This window comes from Aedes aegypti, chromosome 1, assembly GCF_002204515.2.
Source record: "Aedes aegypti strain LVP_AGWG chromosome 1, AaegL5.0 Primary Assembly, whole genome shotgun sequence".
NCBI lineage: Eukaryota > Metazoa > Arthropoda > Insecta > Diptera > Culicidae > Aedes > Aedes aegypti.
Genome location: NC_035107.1, coordinates 45532947 through 45549109, shown reverse-complemented (window position 1 = coordinate 45549109; position 16163 = coordinate 45532947). Strand labels below are relative to the sequence as shown.

General features: G+C 35.2%; 1 long non-coding RNA gene across 1 annotated transcript; it reads right to left on the bottom strand.

Annotated features, from left to right (window-relative positions):
* Positions 1 to 378: 378 nt before the first annotated feature.
* LOC5571732 lies at positions 379 to 14744 on the bottom strand. Its single transcript, XR_002499742.1, has 2 exons — positions 14322 to 14744; positions 379 to 532 (listed from the first exon to the last, which is right to left on the bottom strand). It is a non-coding gene; the product is annotated as an uncharacterized LOC5571732 (long non-coding RNA).
* Between the last annotated feature and the right edge of the window lie 1419 nt (positions 14745 to 16163).

Sequence of the window (16163 nt, the reverse complement as noted above, 5' to 3'; positions counted from 1 at the left end):
CCTCGGCTGTGGAATATTACACAGCTCGACGTACTCGCGGGCAATTGGTGTAATGAACGTGATCGATGTAATTTTTCCGATGTATTATATTCAACGTACACAATACGATGTAATCGATGCGATGTAATATGAAAGCTATGTAATCTAAACGATTGAAGCAACAAAACGATTGCAAATTCTGCTCAATGATTGATCAAATTGCCTTTTAATCCTTTTTTGTATCTAAATCTCTTTTATGATATCGAACGCGTTTAACTCGGAAACAAGAGTTACCTATTAGTATTTTCTTTTGTATTATAAAAAAAGGGTAAATAGCAATTTGATCAGCCATTGAAAAGAATTTGATGATAGAAATAGAGCATGTTTAAACAAACAGTATTAAATTTTATTTTTTTATTATATATCATTATTTCTAACAGTAATATGCCTTTGTGTAACGACCCCCAGAATGATGAATAAGACGCTCGATTTTGTGTGCTGACTTCCTGAGTAGACTGAACCATTGTCAGCAGTTCGTGCGAGTCTGTTGAGCCTGTACAAAAATAAAATAAAATAAAATGTTAGTAAAATGTACTGTTTGGTACTATTTGAAGTGTAAAATGTGACATTTTAAAATAAATATGATAAATTGTATTTGATATAATTATTCATCACCCTAGAAATATAATGTTTTATTTTTTTTATTTCTAGGGAGCCTGACGCATATCCATAGTTTAATTAAGATGAAACAGCTTGGAATTCTAGTTCAATTTTCCAAAACTCCAGATGTTCTATATGAAAGAGTGTCGACATCGAAAAACTAAAAAAGTAATCGCATTATTAGTTAACCTATAAAATTATAAAAAAACAAATCTCCCAAAAATATTAGGATTTTCAAAACAAAATGCTAATAATCATTCAGAGATAATGTAAATATTGTTAAAGAAACTTTCAGTCTTCTTCGGTATTCTGCAAATAATCAGAACATTTCCATTGTTTTTTCTACATCTATCCACCAAAAATATATTTCTGAAAACAGTTATACTTTTTCAAATACACTCGAACTTTATCGGGGTTTGTTAAATAAGTTTTTTTTAATAAGGTTAAATTTAAGGTAAGCACAGGGTGTCAATTCAAAATTAATTTTCCAATTCCCGGATTTTTCCTGGGTATCAAGATTCAGCAGAAAATGCTGATTTTCAAGATTTTTCGGATCCTATGAGTTTTGCACATTTGCGATAGTATCCTTTTCCTGGTAGGTGTCAAGAAAACCACGTAAAACTATAAATATTGTAGCAGTATTTTAAGGTGCCTAGGTTTTTGATCTTTAAAAATTTTATGTAGTTTGATAACACAACAAAATCATTTCATTATGATTAGCAATGCCATTGCAGATGCATAAATATTGGATTTAATAGAGTAGAAGATTTAACACTTACTTACTTATTTGGCTTTACATCAATTATCTTGATAAAGCCTCGCCAACAATATTTCGCCAATTCCCTCGGTTCATGGCCGCTTCTCTCCATCCTCGACTGTGACCCACGCTCTCCAGGTCCTGGTGTACCTGATCAATCCACCTAGCTCGCTGCGCCCCACGCCTTCTTGTTCCGACCGGATTCGTGGCGAACACCATCTTTACAGGGTTGTTGTCCGGCATTCTTGCAACATGCCCTGCCCAGCGTATCCTTCCAGCTTTAGCTACCTTCACGATACTGGGTTCGCCGTAGAGTTGAGCGAGCTCGTGGTTCATCCTTCGCCGCCACACGCCGTTCTCCTGCACGCCGCCGAAGATCGTCCTTAGCACTCGGCGTTCGAAAACCCCAAGAGCTTGCAAGTCCTCCTCGAGCATAGTCCACGCCTCATGCCCATAGAGGACTACCGGTCTTATGAGCGTTTTGTACATCGTGCATTTGGTGCGGGGGTGAATCTTTCTTGACCGCAGTTTCTTCTGGAGCCCATAGTAGGCACGACTTCCGCTGATGATTTAACACGTTTGATACAAATAATCACTGTTCCCATCCAATCCATAGAAAACAATGAAAAATCTCGTCAGGGATTTCATGAGGATTAAGATCAAGGACTAGTCAATCCAGCAATCCAAACAAGGCATCATCATGCATCAGTATCAGTATCTCCCGGAATCTCTCAAAAATAAATTCCTGATTAATATGCCAAGAGTGGGAAACAAGAAATTTGCCTAAAACAATTTACATTAGCTTTGTAATTACCAATTGCTAGAATTCTGCTAATAATTTCAAGGAAATCAGGTTATGATCTTTTATACAATTTTTTCAGGGATTTTCCAAAGTATTCAATGATTGGTCAATTAGCGCCTCTCTTCCTATTAGGAGTCCTGCAAAATGTCATCAAGAATTTGTTGCTAATCTTAAGGCTAAGTAGCCCGTCATTCGTTTTGGCATCAATGATGACTTTTCAGCTTGCATTTCAATGTGATAAAACTGAGTCTTGATAGTTTATATTGACTTGAAAAAGCATCACTGTACGCGCTAACATGCATAAAGCATGCTGATACTTTTTCAGCTGTGTCAGTGCATAACCAACTGATTTTCTTTGATTCGAAATAGTAGGTGAATTAGCAACAATCATCGGCAACGCGTACAAATTTCAATGACGGCCTACTTCGCCTTAATGGAAATTTATCAAACATCTTACCATTATTTTTGCAAGGAATCATTACCCCTCTACTAGTAGCATCATTTTTAAGCAGACAAACAATTAGTTCGCAAAGGTTCGCAATAACCATTTTGTTTTTCTATATTTTAGCACCATATTTTCAGAAGATCACAAAAAAACTCTTTGTTATTATCTGACATTTTTTTTTTTGATGAATTGACGTGAAACAGAATGACCAGATCACCAATGATTATTATCGGCATGGAATCTTAACTCTTCAGTCGTCGCGCTGTTGTATTTTGTACAACATTGCTGAAAAAATCTCGCTTTTTGTTCACAACAGCAGCGTGGTGGTTCTGGTAGTGGCGAACCGCGCGACGACCGGTAGGTTAAACTAGAAGAGTTTTTTGAGAGTTTGTGAAAAAATGGTGCATATTTTTGCAGAAACAAAAAAGTTATCCGAATATGAATATTATTTTTGCGGTAAAAAATGAAGCTGCTGGTAAAGTACCTTTTAAGAATGGTGTTTGACAAGATCTCTTTTGATGCTGTTCAATATCATGCCGCCAGAAATGTACAAGAGATTGTAAGTTAAATCTGATCAAATATCGAATTCGTGTCAACATTTTTAGCCTTTACCTGTTACTTTAAAAAAATAATTACTTATTCGTATAGACTCCAATCGACCTTGTTCAATTTGTATCCAGCTTTTTACGCTAGCATGCCATAAATGTTGAATCATCCCTTCTTGACATTCCTTGGCAACACTATAAAATTTTATAGTTCGATCAAAGCAAACTTTGGAAAGATTTTTTTTATTGTTGACAAAGTAATGTCAGATTTTTCAACCTTTGTTCAGGACCTTGAAATATCAAATTTATTTCTCATTGTTTAATTGACTTATCTATTTTTTAGGTTAATGAGGAGCAGTGGACAGTAGCTAATGTATGCCAATAGTATCTACAAGCTGAAGGGAATTTATACTAGAATAATTTCGATGATTAAGAAGATGCTAACAATCCAAGAAAGAATCATTCTACTCCTTAAAACGTGCAGTGGAAAATCGCCCCTATTCGCTATATATGGTGTTGAAGACTGAGTATGAAGATTAGGCTAAAACAAACATAAGGTGAAAATCCTTTAGAAAAAAAGCTTCCTTATTAATGTAATACCATTTCTGCACCTGAGCTGAATCTGTTGTTGTCCTGAATAAACTAGATTTGTAACTTCAACTATTTAGACAATTTGATTTGATTTCGATCCAAACTAGCATTCATCCAAACGCTAGTTTAAATCTGTTCAAATAGTTTGCCAAAGAATACTTGTGGTGGAACGGATGTGGTCAATGTCAATGTCCAGTGATCAGTTTTTCATGTTTATCAGCTCATTTACAAAACCGTTGACGCATCGACTCAAAAGTATGTAAAGCAGCAACTTCCCATATAAGAAACAGATTTAATGATCTTTTAATTGTTTTTCTTCACTGTGTGAGAGAGGAATGAGAACATGATTCCAAAGTTTGTTGCAGTATCGATAATTGGTTCTATGTGGCAGAAACAATGAAATTATATATTCTCGTTCTTAGTCCAGGGCTTTTTGAAGCAGCGCCATGCCTCATTAATCGACAAAAATCAGTGAATCCATTGAAAAGGTGCCTAAAATAATATAATACAATGCAGTTATTTGAATAATGAAGATACACGTCGGAGAACTTCGATACTTAGGCTGTGAACCGTTTCACCAATTCGTTTAACTATTAGTTGAAATTTGACATTTCGGTAGTTATTTTCCCCTCAAATGGTTAAATTGAACATCGCGGTCGACCCATTTGAGCTTTGACATTCGAGTAGTTATTTCAGAACAAAGTTGACAGATGGTTAGTTATTCTCAAATTCACGGGAGCAGAAAATAACTTTCGAGCTATCAAGTTTAACCATGCTTCAGAGCAGGGTTATTTCTAACCGGAGGGGAAATAACTATTGAGCTGTCAAATTTTAACTAAAAGTTAAACGAACTAGTGAAACGGTTCACAGCCTTAGAATGCATATCTAATGTGGTGAAAATTTTTGACAAATGAATCAACAAACGCAATTCATTGTCTACTAGGATCAAACCATAAAAATTGTGGGCAATAAATGTCAAAATCTATTCACCCCCTGTTGTTTTATAGCTAGCGTAAAAAGCTGGATGGTATACGATTTTCTAATTTAACTAATATTTTCGTTGCTTTTAAAATGTTTATAATGCCTGCTTCATCTTAGCGTTACGAGGGGGTGGGTGGGTGTCGAAAATGGCCATTTTTAGCGTTATGAAATTTGTGAATAAACCCTTAAATGCATATTCGCTCTCGCATTAATCTTGGATATATCTGTCTTTGTTGCCACCAATGTTGTCGGATATTTCGTTTACTTTGACAAACACATTAGTTAAAACATTGAAAAAAAGAAATCTTTTATATACCTCAAATTATTAAGGAACATTTTGAGCAATTCAGAATTGCTCAGGTTTTCACCGTTTACAAGACTGGTAGCGAGAAGTGGTGTCAAAAACAGTTAAGATTGGGAAAAAGCTAAAAGTTTGATAAAAGTGTCTACTCGAAAATCAAAACGTAATCAGTTTAATTTCTGTTCAATTATTAAAAAAATTCCGTCCCCTCAAAAATCGAGATATTTCCTACCTTTTTTTTCTATGTAGGTGAAAACTTTCATGAATAAGTCTATCAACTGATAGAGTAATATATGCAAGACATCTGTAAATAGTTCAAGTAGTGATATAAAAAGTTTTCATTCGAAAAATGTTAAACTTTTGGTTTTTGTGCGAAATATACGACTTATTTTTGATTTCATGACTCATTTTAAATTCGATCAAAAGAGTCGATTCACTAATTGTGAGTGAGTCACCTATGATTCGCTCACACAATTGGCCATTTTTCCCATCTCTGCCCACGTTTTCTGGGACACCCTATATTATTCACAGGAGGATAAAGGAGAGCTTCTATTCAAGACAAACCATAAATCATTCATTAGATTTTCTTGCATAATATCTTGCAAAACTAACGCTTCATCCGAATCACAGTTTTTGTGTAGCGCTTTTCTATTTAAAAATCTAATAAATCAATCAAAAAATTTTAGCAAACTTTACAGAACTGAAAGTTAGCTGAAGATACCCTTAGACCAGGTCTTCGATTTTTTAGAAATATCAATTCAACTTTCTTATCAATAAACCACATGTATATTTCGAAACCTTTGAAGAAAATGTTTAGCACATTAAAAATAATTTTTCAATACTTACAGTACTTTCATTCAAAAGGGTGAGGGATGCCGTGCATACACACTTAAATTATTTTACGGATTCCTGTAAAAATCTCAACAGCTGAACAATTCGGTGAAATAAATTAACGGAGTACGGTAAATTTTTACAGTATTCGGTGAAAAATCACCGGAATCCGTAAAATTTCGACGGAATTACGGTGTTTTATTTCACCGAACTGTTCAGCTGTTGAGATTACGGTGAAATTCACCGTAAAAGCTTAGTGTGTAAATTAGAAATAATAGAAATTTAGGGGACAATTTGAAATTATTTAAAAACATATCTGGTCAATCAGTTCGACAAAAACTTGACTTAACCTAAGGCTGGTTTCTGAGTCATGGTCAAACTCAAAAACGATATCTCGCCAAAAAATATTTGATGGCTTGATTGCTAAAAAATTGACACAAATCTAAACAAGCATCTTTGCAGGAATCCATCAAAGATTTTCCGAAGAATGTCATCCTGAACTAAAGAAGAATCTGCATAAAATTAATTAATAAGTGACCTTCCCAATATTTTTAATCATAGACGAGAACAGCTTTCGCGGGAAGCTCGCGAGATTGATAAGAGCAACGATGGAAGGTGTGCAAAATTGTGTCAAGGTTTTAGGCGAACATTCCAGTTCGTTTAGATCCCGCCGGGGACTACGACAAGGTGATGGATTTTCGTGCCTGTTGTTGAATATTGCATTTTGTGCAGAATTCAATTCTAGGCATTTTAGAGGAAATTAAAGATTTTTGGGATCAAGCGATTTTTGGAAAAATCCGAGTTGTGTTTGATCCTTCGACCTTGACGCTTGCTCCTGCGGGGGCCGTGATGAGGGCAGGATCAAACATGTCGCGCATCGGTCGAGTAAAGTGAAGAAGTGCCGCGTTCGATTAGTTCTTTTTGATCTTTCGACGTTAACGCTTGCTCCTGGGCAGTGCGTCAAGAAAGCCCGAGCAGTCGTCAGTTGTTTTCCCTCTCGGTCGCGCGCCTATTTTCTCTGAGTGCTTTTATATAGCCGAGCAAACGAGTGAAGCTGAAAGTGGATTGTTGCTGTTCAAGGATGACGGATCAATTGGTGAGCTCGTTTCATGCTACTATTTCTAATCTTTAATATATGTATGACTGCACCTTTAATCGTTACAACGGTGAGACGTAAATATAATTTTTCAACAAACTTTGAAAGGTTCGTCACTCTGAGTGTCGACATAAACTCTGATTCATAAATTATTTATGTCTAAATCGTTTTTCTTTTTACCTTTATTTTTGTAATTAAAAAAAAACTTTGAATGGTTGAATTTGTCTACACATGTAACTTGCGAAAGGTTCACTTTATTCAACAAACTTTGAAAGGTTCGTCACTTCAAGTGTCGGCATAATTTTTCTCTACATAGATATTGTTCATATCAAATGAAAATATTATATTTACATACAAGCATGTTTATATCTCACAAATAATTATTTATCATGGTCTAATCGCTTATCAAAGCAAATCCTGTGACCCAACGATCCTCCCCATTAACAAACATCCCTCCCAGTAACCTTTGTGGAGATGCAGAGGCAAACACGGTCTCCAAATAGCAAAGGTTACACACTAACATTCCTTCCCCCAATACCACCTGACTGCAAGGACGTGGCCGGCGCCGTTATAGGCCATGTATAAATAGAGGCACTGAATTATGCACACTGAATTATGCACCCCGAAAACCATTACCCCGAATGGCAAATTACCCCGAAAACCAGTTCCCCGAATGCGACACTTCTCCGAAAGTCAGTGATGCACATCAAGAAATTCTTCAAAGACGCTCGCGAATTTGAGCTTAAAATTCCATCTTTACATAGAACGAGTACGATAAGCGAGGTTTTTCTGGCAGTGTTAAAATAATTGTCGGCGTAATAACTACTAACATTTCTATCAGTATTTTTTTTATTCTTCCAATCATCGGCTGTTCTTTTGAGGTTGTACAGTGAAACCTCCATGAGTCGATATTGAAGGGACCATGGACTCATGGAAATATCGAGTCATGGAACAGCAATTCTTTGGAAAGCTGCTTCTAGGGACAATCATAGTAACCATGAAATTATGTTTTTAGTATGGTTCCATGAGTCGATATCGAGTCATGGAACATCGACTCATGGAGGTATCACTGTATAATGCCAGTGTGAACGTTTTAACCAATGATTTTCCCTTCTTTGAGTTACAGGCTGTTCTTTCGAGTTGTACTGTTTGAGTTAAAGTTTGAGCGATAGCTGCAAAAAAAAATCCACTGACACAATTGTCTTGAGCGACATGCAATGTTGACAATGACTTCAGACGGGCGACCTTGAAAATAAGCTCCTGCATTACTTATCTGTATTACATCTTGTAGGTATTATTGCGGCCCTTATTTTAAATCCACGTCCAGCGGCGGCGGTAACGCGTAGAAGATATGCGCGCAATTCAATCGCAACGTCAAAACTCAAGTAGGCTTGGATTTTTTCGTTCTTCAAGGACGCAAATGTTTCAAATTTGCTAAATCTGAAACATTTGGTGATTTTTATTATCACTGCGACGGTATATCGAGATTTTCAGATAATCGCATTACGTGGATTTATCTTGTAGAGCACAATACAACTTCCAACAAGAGAATTGTCCTTCTTTTAATTATCGGCTATTCTTTCAAAAGTTGCATTTGTAAAGCGATTATCGGCATCATAATTATAAACGTTTTCATCATTTTTTTTTCTTCTTTTATCATCGGCTGTTCTTAAGCGATGCATTTTTTTAATAGTTGTCAGTATAATAGTCTAGTGCAATTCCAGAAAATGTTGAACATCAATTATGCATTACCATCAAATAATATAACGCTTTTGAAAGAGGGCGGTAGAGGTCTCTAACATTAACATGGGAAAACGAAATCAGTATCAGTATTATTAGTAGTTCGACAAATGTAGCAATGAATCAGTGAACACAGCCATCCTCACAAAACTAAGTGCACGCCTGTGAGTGAGACTTTGGTTCTCACTTGACCCTTAAAGAATAGCTGTTGATTAAAAGAAGAATAAATCTTCAAGAACACTAATTCAAAAAAAAATCAAGTAGTAAATTGTATTCCATTAGCGGCTTCCAGGTTAGTATCGTTATATAATATCATTGAGTAAAGTACATAGGAGTTTTCTACTTCCGAATCTTTAGATTCTTTTTGTCATATACATTAGCGACAATTTGATAGACAATTACCTCCAACGAACAAGAGAAGACGTGCTTAACCTCAACTAATTATTTAAAAAAATGTATGGTGTTGATTTGTCGCATCTTCATTTTGAAATTTTCGTGGCAAGAAAATTCGGGGTTATGGTCCATTCGGGGAAATGGTATTCGGGTAACGGACTATTCGTGGTAATAGATGTCGGGGTATTGGTTTTCGGGGTACTTGACCATTCGGGGTATTGACTTTCGGGGTGATGGTTTTCGGGGAAGTGTTATAGGATCGTAAAATTGATGTTCACTCATATCAACCTTTGATTGACTTGTCGTTATTTCATGAATTAAAACAATTTCCAAAACATTTACAGCCTCATTTTGCCAATATCTTATTTGAACGTAAATTTGATGGAATCGCACAATTTTATTTTACAAATGGTCCATTAATTCAAGATATCGCGGGTTTTCGCTACGGAGTATACAATGAATTTTCGGCTCACTTTTTCAAATTGCAAGCTCATTGTTCTATATTCTTAGCAGACTTAATCGCTTCATACTTCGCTTGCAACTTGGTAAAGGAGTTTCCACAGAATATTTGCGTTGTATGTTCTGATAGCTGCTTGAGTTGTCTTCATGCTTTGAACATCATTTCTTTCAATTTCAAAAACTTTTAAACTTTACTTTTATCCCCTTTTTTCAAGATATCAGTTCACACTCAAATTTACATTATGTTGCAGTACATGGCTCTGTTATGGTTTTTTTTACCGTATGAGCCTTAAGTTTTAGTTTTTTTTTGTAACGTTATAAGAAAAGATGAAGAGGTTTTGTGCCTCTTTGAGAAAGATTTCGATTTTACCCCTTTCAAAATTATTGGTTAAAATAAATAAATAAGGTGGTCAAAGCTGGAAGTATACGAAAGGCAGGGTATGTTGTAAGAATGTCGGACGACAACTCTGCATAGATGGTGTTCGTTTCGAATCCGGTTGGTACAAGTAGGCGTGGAACGTAGCGAGCTAGGTGGTCGGATTAAGTGCGCATCGTTTGGCAAGCGTGGAGTAGAACCGAGGATGGAGAGATATGCGGCAACGAACCGAGAGTATTGTGGCGTTAAATTGTTGATTCAGTGTTATCTGTTTGGATGTTAGCTAAATAAATGAATGACCTCGCGATTCATTAATGATCTCGCCATTAATTAATTGCGGATCTTACTAGCAATTCGTTATTAAAAACCATAAGAGTTCGGAAAGCCATACAAAATATCGTCAGGGATCTCATTAAGACTGTCGACTAGATAAGCTGGTAATCTAAACAAAGCTTAATAAAAAAAATATTATCGTCTCTAGGAATCCACCAATCAGGGTTTCTCAATGAAACTGTTCAGGATTTCAGTAAGAAAACAATCAGATTTTTTAAGAAATCTAAAAAAATCAACTCAGTTTTTACCAACTGCTAGGAATCTTTTAAGAATTTCATGAAAAATAAGATCGTTTGAAGAATTCACTAAAAATCTCTTATGGAATCCGCCAATTACTTTTCAGGCATTTTCCAAAGAATTTTCAAGTATCTGATCAATTATCACCTTGATTCTCGTTAGGATTCTTACAAAGATATTACCAAGAATTTTCAACGAACTTTAATGTAAACCTATCAGGCATCCTACCAAGAACCCTACCAGGAATCCATAGGTACTTTTATAGAAATATTTCAAGGATCCAATCATATCCCATAAGATTTCTATTGGAAAATAAACTTGAAAGTCTTGAAAAATAAACTTGGCTCCTAAAACATCATTCATTATAACCCCACTACCGGACACTTCACGTTCAACGATCCTTTATCGTAACCATCGAAAGTTCAAAAGCAGTTATCCTGTTGGAAACTGAAATTTATTCGACGATAATGTTTTTACTGTGTTTCGGTTGGTAAATAGAATACAGTGAACACATTTTCAAATAAACTTTCATGATTTTGAACGAAAAAACTGCTCTTGAAAATTCTCAAATTGATGACGGATCCTGCCTCTTGAAGCCACTAAACTCATAATTCAAAACATATTAGTTTAATTTAATCCTATTAGGGTCAGTTTTTCCTTAGTAGACAATCCCCTATAACCGTCCTAGTGGCTTTTTACGGGCGTTTTGTACCAAATCATTACAACGCATATTTTGACATGAAGATTAGAAACTTTTTATCTAAATATCATTGATTCACAGCTCGATTTGGTTCAAAAAATGATCGAACTAAATAGTTTCGCTTAAAACTCAGACTCCCTTGCACCTAAGAGAAACTATTATTATTGAACAATATAATTGAAGAATTGAGATTTTTTACATCAAACGAAAGCTTTTGATCCATTCTTTGAAGGAAAATTATAGAAGTTTTGTAAACATACGATTTTGATTTGTGTTTTGCATTCGCCGTGAAGCTAGTGCTACTATAGGAACAGAAATTAGAAATAGTGCACGAGTGCACGAATATTGGCACAAGCGATATTAAATACAAAAATATGAGTATCTCCTTCACGTCAATTTTTCAATGATTTTAAAACATCTGTACTTTTTTTAAAGTAGTGCATATTTCAAGGATGTGGTATTCAGCGCAAACATTACTTTCCGTTATAGCTTTCTTTCGAAAAATAGAGAAATCATGGTCCAATCAAGATGGTGTATTAGAAACCATCTTGATTGGACCATGATTTCTCTATTTTTAGACTTTATCCGGTATTGAAAGCTGTCCAGTACTGGGGGATCTTCCCCTAATGAAAATGGTTAACCGGGCTAAATAATATTACTAATTGTACATTTTATTTCCTAAGCAGTTCAGAAGAAAGGGTAAGCGTAAGTGAAAATATAATTTAAATCTATTTTTGAATTACTGAATTTAATTATTGAAAAGATATCTCAAATCTATTTATATTCCTGTATATATTTAAATATATTTATCTATTGTATTGCTTTATTAGAATAACAAATTGGTTTTACTTGATAATCCATAAAACGAAGTTAAAAAAAAAAAGAAATTTATTCATGTTTAGTAAATGTTTTTTAAATTTTCATTTTTTTTCAGAAATCCTCCAAAATACTTACTAAAAACTTTTCAAATCTTCTCAGGTGATGGAAATTGTTGTTAAGCCTTCCGAACCAGTAGAACTAATTGAGATATTTCGTTATGCGAAAATGAGACGTTAAATCATCAAGGTTCTATATCTATGCTGAACAATATATTTATCGGATGTTTGTACTTGATTGATGAATTATCACGCTTTTGAATAAAAATTAGACCCAATACAGAAGTATAGGAAGTATACAGGTAGCCGTAGCGGTAAATGCGCAGCTATTCAGCAAGACCAAGCTGAGGGTGTTTGAATCCCACCGGTCGAGGATCTTTTCGGGTTGGAAATTTTCTCGACTTCCCAGGGCATAAAGTATCAATCTACCTGCCACACGATATACGCTTGCAAAAATGGTCATTGGCATAGTAAACTCTCAGTTAATAACTGTGAAAGTGCTCATAAGAATACTAAGCTGAGAAGCAGGCTCTGTTCCAGTGGGGACGTAACGCATGAAAGAAAAAGAAGCTACACTTTGATAGAATTTTAAATTGCTTGGGAATGATTTTTTATTGAATGTTGTTGCGCCGCTATCAAATCGGATCACGTCAGTGAGACTCGCGACGCGCCTTAACTCAATGCTTTTTAAAATCAGTTTTCTAGTGTTGTACTGCATTCTTACGATATTTATTAACACAGCACACTATTGAAATATAAGTCGCGACCGTCGCGACTCTTGAAAATTGAGAAAAAAAAAATAATAGAAAGTTTGTCCTTATTTCTGCCCATATTATTACTTATTAGTTATAGCAACTTTCGTAAATTAAATCTACCTAATATTCCCTGGCCACGATTTTGAACAGTTCTGTTTTCAAAATATATACAAGCATTATATTTTAACGGTGAATTAAACTACAACAGCAGCTATAATAGTGTCCACCTCTAATTTAACATGTAATTTGCAACGGTATTCAAACAAATTTCAAACAATTAAAGCATTCTCCAATTTTACAATTAAATTTAACTTTTTCTTCAACTTAGAAACCATTTATGAACTGCTAAGTAAATTTTATATTTGCATAGGTAATAGAAAAGTAATAACCTAATGAGACATTCCCAACATTTCATACACATGCTTACATTTGTCTCAAATTCCAGAAAACTTGGATCTTCACCAATAATTTCCAACAATTTTGAAATATTTTCAGTAATATTTATTCTTGGCTTTCATCTAAAATCCTTAAGCGTTTAAATAACAAGGCTCTAAAATTGTCTAAAAACTGTTTGTAAAGGATACTATTTCGATTTCATTTGCAGCGTTTGTAATTGTAATTGTAATATTATTAATCACGGTATCCTTTCAGTGTACACGACAAGGAAAATCAAAGCGTTTGATGGAGTAACAACAGTTCAAAACAGTCCAGAACCAGGGTCAGGGAGGAGACGTAATATTCTGTGCAGACCACATGAACACCATCGGAAAAAATAGGAAGGGTTGGGATAAGGTATAGGGTGTAGACTTGGCACAGTAATGCAATTAATGGTGCAAAATGTAAATGTGTTGATAGCAAACCTAAACACATTTTGTTGAATAAACTAAATATTTCAAGTAATAAAAAAAAATCAAAATTGTTCCCAAATTTAACAGAAAAATAATAAGATCAAAATTATTTAATAATTTATATTTGTAGGATGCCGTTAAAGACCAAAGGTAAAGTAATTAAAAACTAAATGACAAGAGGTCAAATTTCTCGAGATAGTATTGATTGTTTTATCGTCGAAATCTCAATTAAAAAGTGTAACACAACGGACGTGCATGCTCCAATGACACAGCCGACAAAGTTTCAATGGACCAGTAGGTGAATTCTGGCGAGCCATTTCTTCGAAGACAAGAAATTTTCTTCCATCACTCACCAGCAAGAAAATTTTCTTTTCTTCGAAGAAAATACGCGGCTGAATTCGCCTACAGGTAACACCCCGTGACACGATGCAGTTTACTGCCCGACGACACTAACTGCTCGGCCACGAAGCCTTCAAAATTGTGTGAATTTCAACGAATATTAAACAATAATTCTCAATCATTCTCCAAGACCCTAATCAACCCTAAAAATCGTTAAAAACAATTTTCAACATTCTCAATCAATAATTAATAATTTGTGGCCGTTGACATATAGTTACCTGTTATACCGTAGATGTTCCGGAGCTGAGACTCCATTAAGGTTCATCATAATCAAATCGCTGCAGTGCGCCAGTTGCTGAACATCCGGGAAGCCGCATCCAGCTTACTCACAAGTCTATCCATGGGCATGGATGACCATGGGCAATGAGCCACCAGACTTCCTTAGGTGCGGCTGGTTCCATGGTTCCATGCTGGACAACAAACGTCGACAACGGTAGAATTCTCCCGACTTTGCTTACCGGTTGAGATGGTTATGCAGGGAAGAATCACAAGGGAGCAACAGTCCCTCCAGAACCGTTTTTTCCTTTTTCGTTGATTGGCTCTCTGGCCACCTCTTTCTAATTTCACTATTTTCAGGAGTTTTTCACGTTGAAAACTCCGCAAATCAAAAAAATGAAACGCGATCGCGCACTAATGGCGGCCACCAAACGCCGATCAAAACAAAGTCTGAGCAGTGTTGCGAGATGTATTATAGCATAGATGCCGAATGTGAAATGACATCGAATTTGTGTAATATCACTAATGTAAGTTGGAACGACTTGGTTGCAGCTGTTTCTGTGTAATATTCAACATTTTCAGATGTGAATATTACACAACAGCAACGTATTGAGAATTGGTAATGATGTTTCCGTGTAATTTTGGGGCAATGTAATATAGCATCGAATATATGTTATAATACACCTGAAATTAATGATTACATCGGATTTTCAATACATCGGCATGAGTTACGTCGAAGCATATTACATTATTTTTTGCTGTGTATGATTTTGATCAAGATTTGTTCTAAGTGTTACGTCTGTTTGTCTGTGCTACCGGGTACTGGTTTGACCATATTAAATCTGAACGCTTTTTAATTTGTACCCCGCTAATTTGCACATCGTTCAGATTAAAAATGGTTCAAACGTCATTTAGCTCATGGAACGGAGTGAAGTGAGATGGAACGCTGTGGAACGGAACGCAGAATCAAAACAAAACAGTGAAAGAGGTAACCAGAAACACGTTTCTAGGGTGACTAGATGTTCAAATTGAAGAAGAACCCCGATGGTTTGCATTCAAAGATTTTTAACATGAAAAACAACTCTTGTCGCGTCATGTCGCCGCCATTTCAAATATTGTACATCGAAAAACATCCTCAGATCTCACAAAAAACGTTTGAATTTTTTGCACAAATTTACATATGTATTGACGATATTTTTCATACAAAAGTTATTTAAAATGTATTTAATCACTGTTTATATACATTTTGATCAAACTCGGTCAAATACAAACAAAATTTGTGCTTGAAGCCGAGTTTGATATTTCTTATAAAAATATATGTGAATAATCCCTTCTGAAACTATAAAAATGCCGAATAACATATTCTGATTACACATTTCATCGATTTAGGCGATAAAATCAGTATTGGCCAAACTTAGTTTTTTTTCGACCATTGTGCATTGGTAACCGAGTGTGTAGCTTTCCTACAAAAACAATATAACGTGTTGTAACAGTAGGGGATTTTTTTTTTATTTTTGTACAAAGTGGGCCGAAGGGTCTCAGATTTTCATGAAACTTTTTCCACAGGCACGGCTCATCAATATATGAATAAAAAAAAAATGGAGAAAAATACAGGGTCGCTTATTTTCCCGGAAAACTCAGTTGGATTTTTTTTTGTTTTCCTCTGACACTACTTACTTTGAAAAATCATAACTCAAGAACGAAGCATCGTAGAAACAAGGTTTTTTAATGAAAATGAAAGCAAATTTTATCAGGAATAAAAAAAAAATCAACTGGAAAAAGTGTTCCACAAAATTTTCCACCGTTGAGGAAATTCGTAAAGAAAAGCCGGAAAAACTATGCTC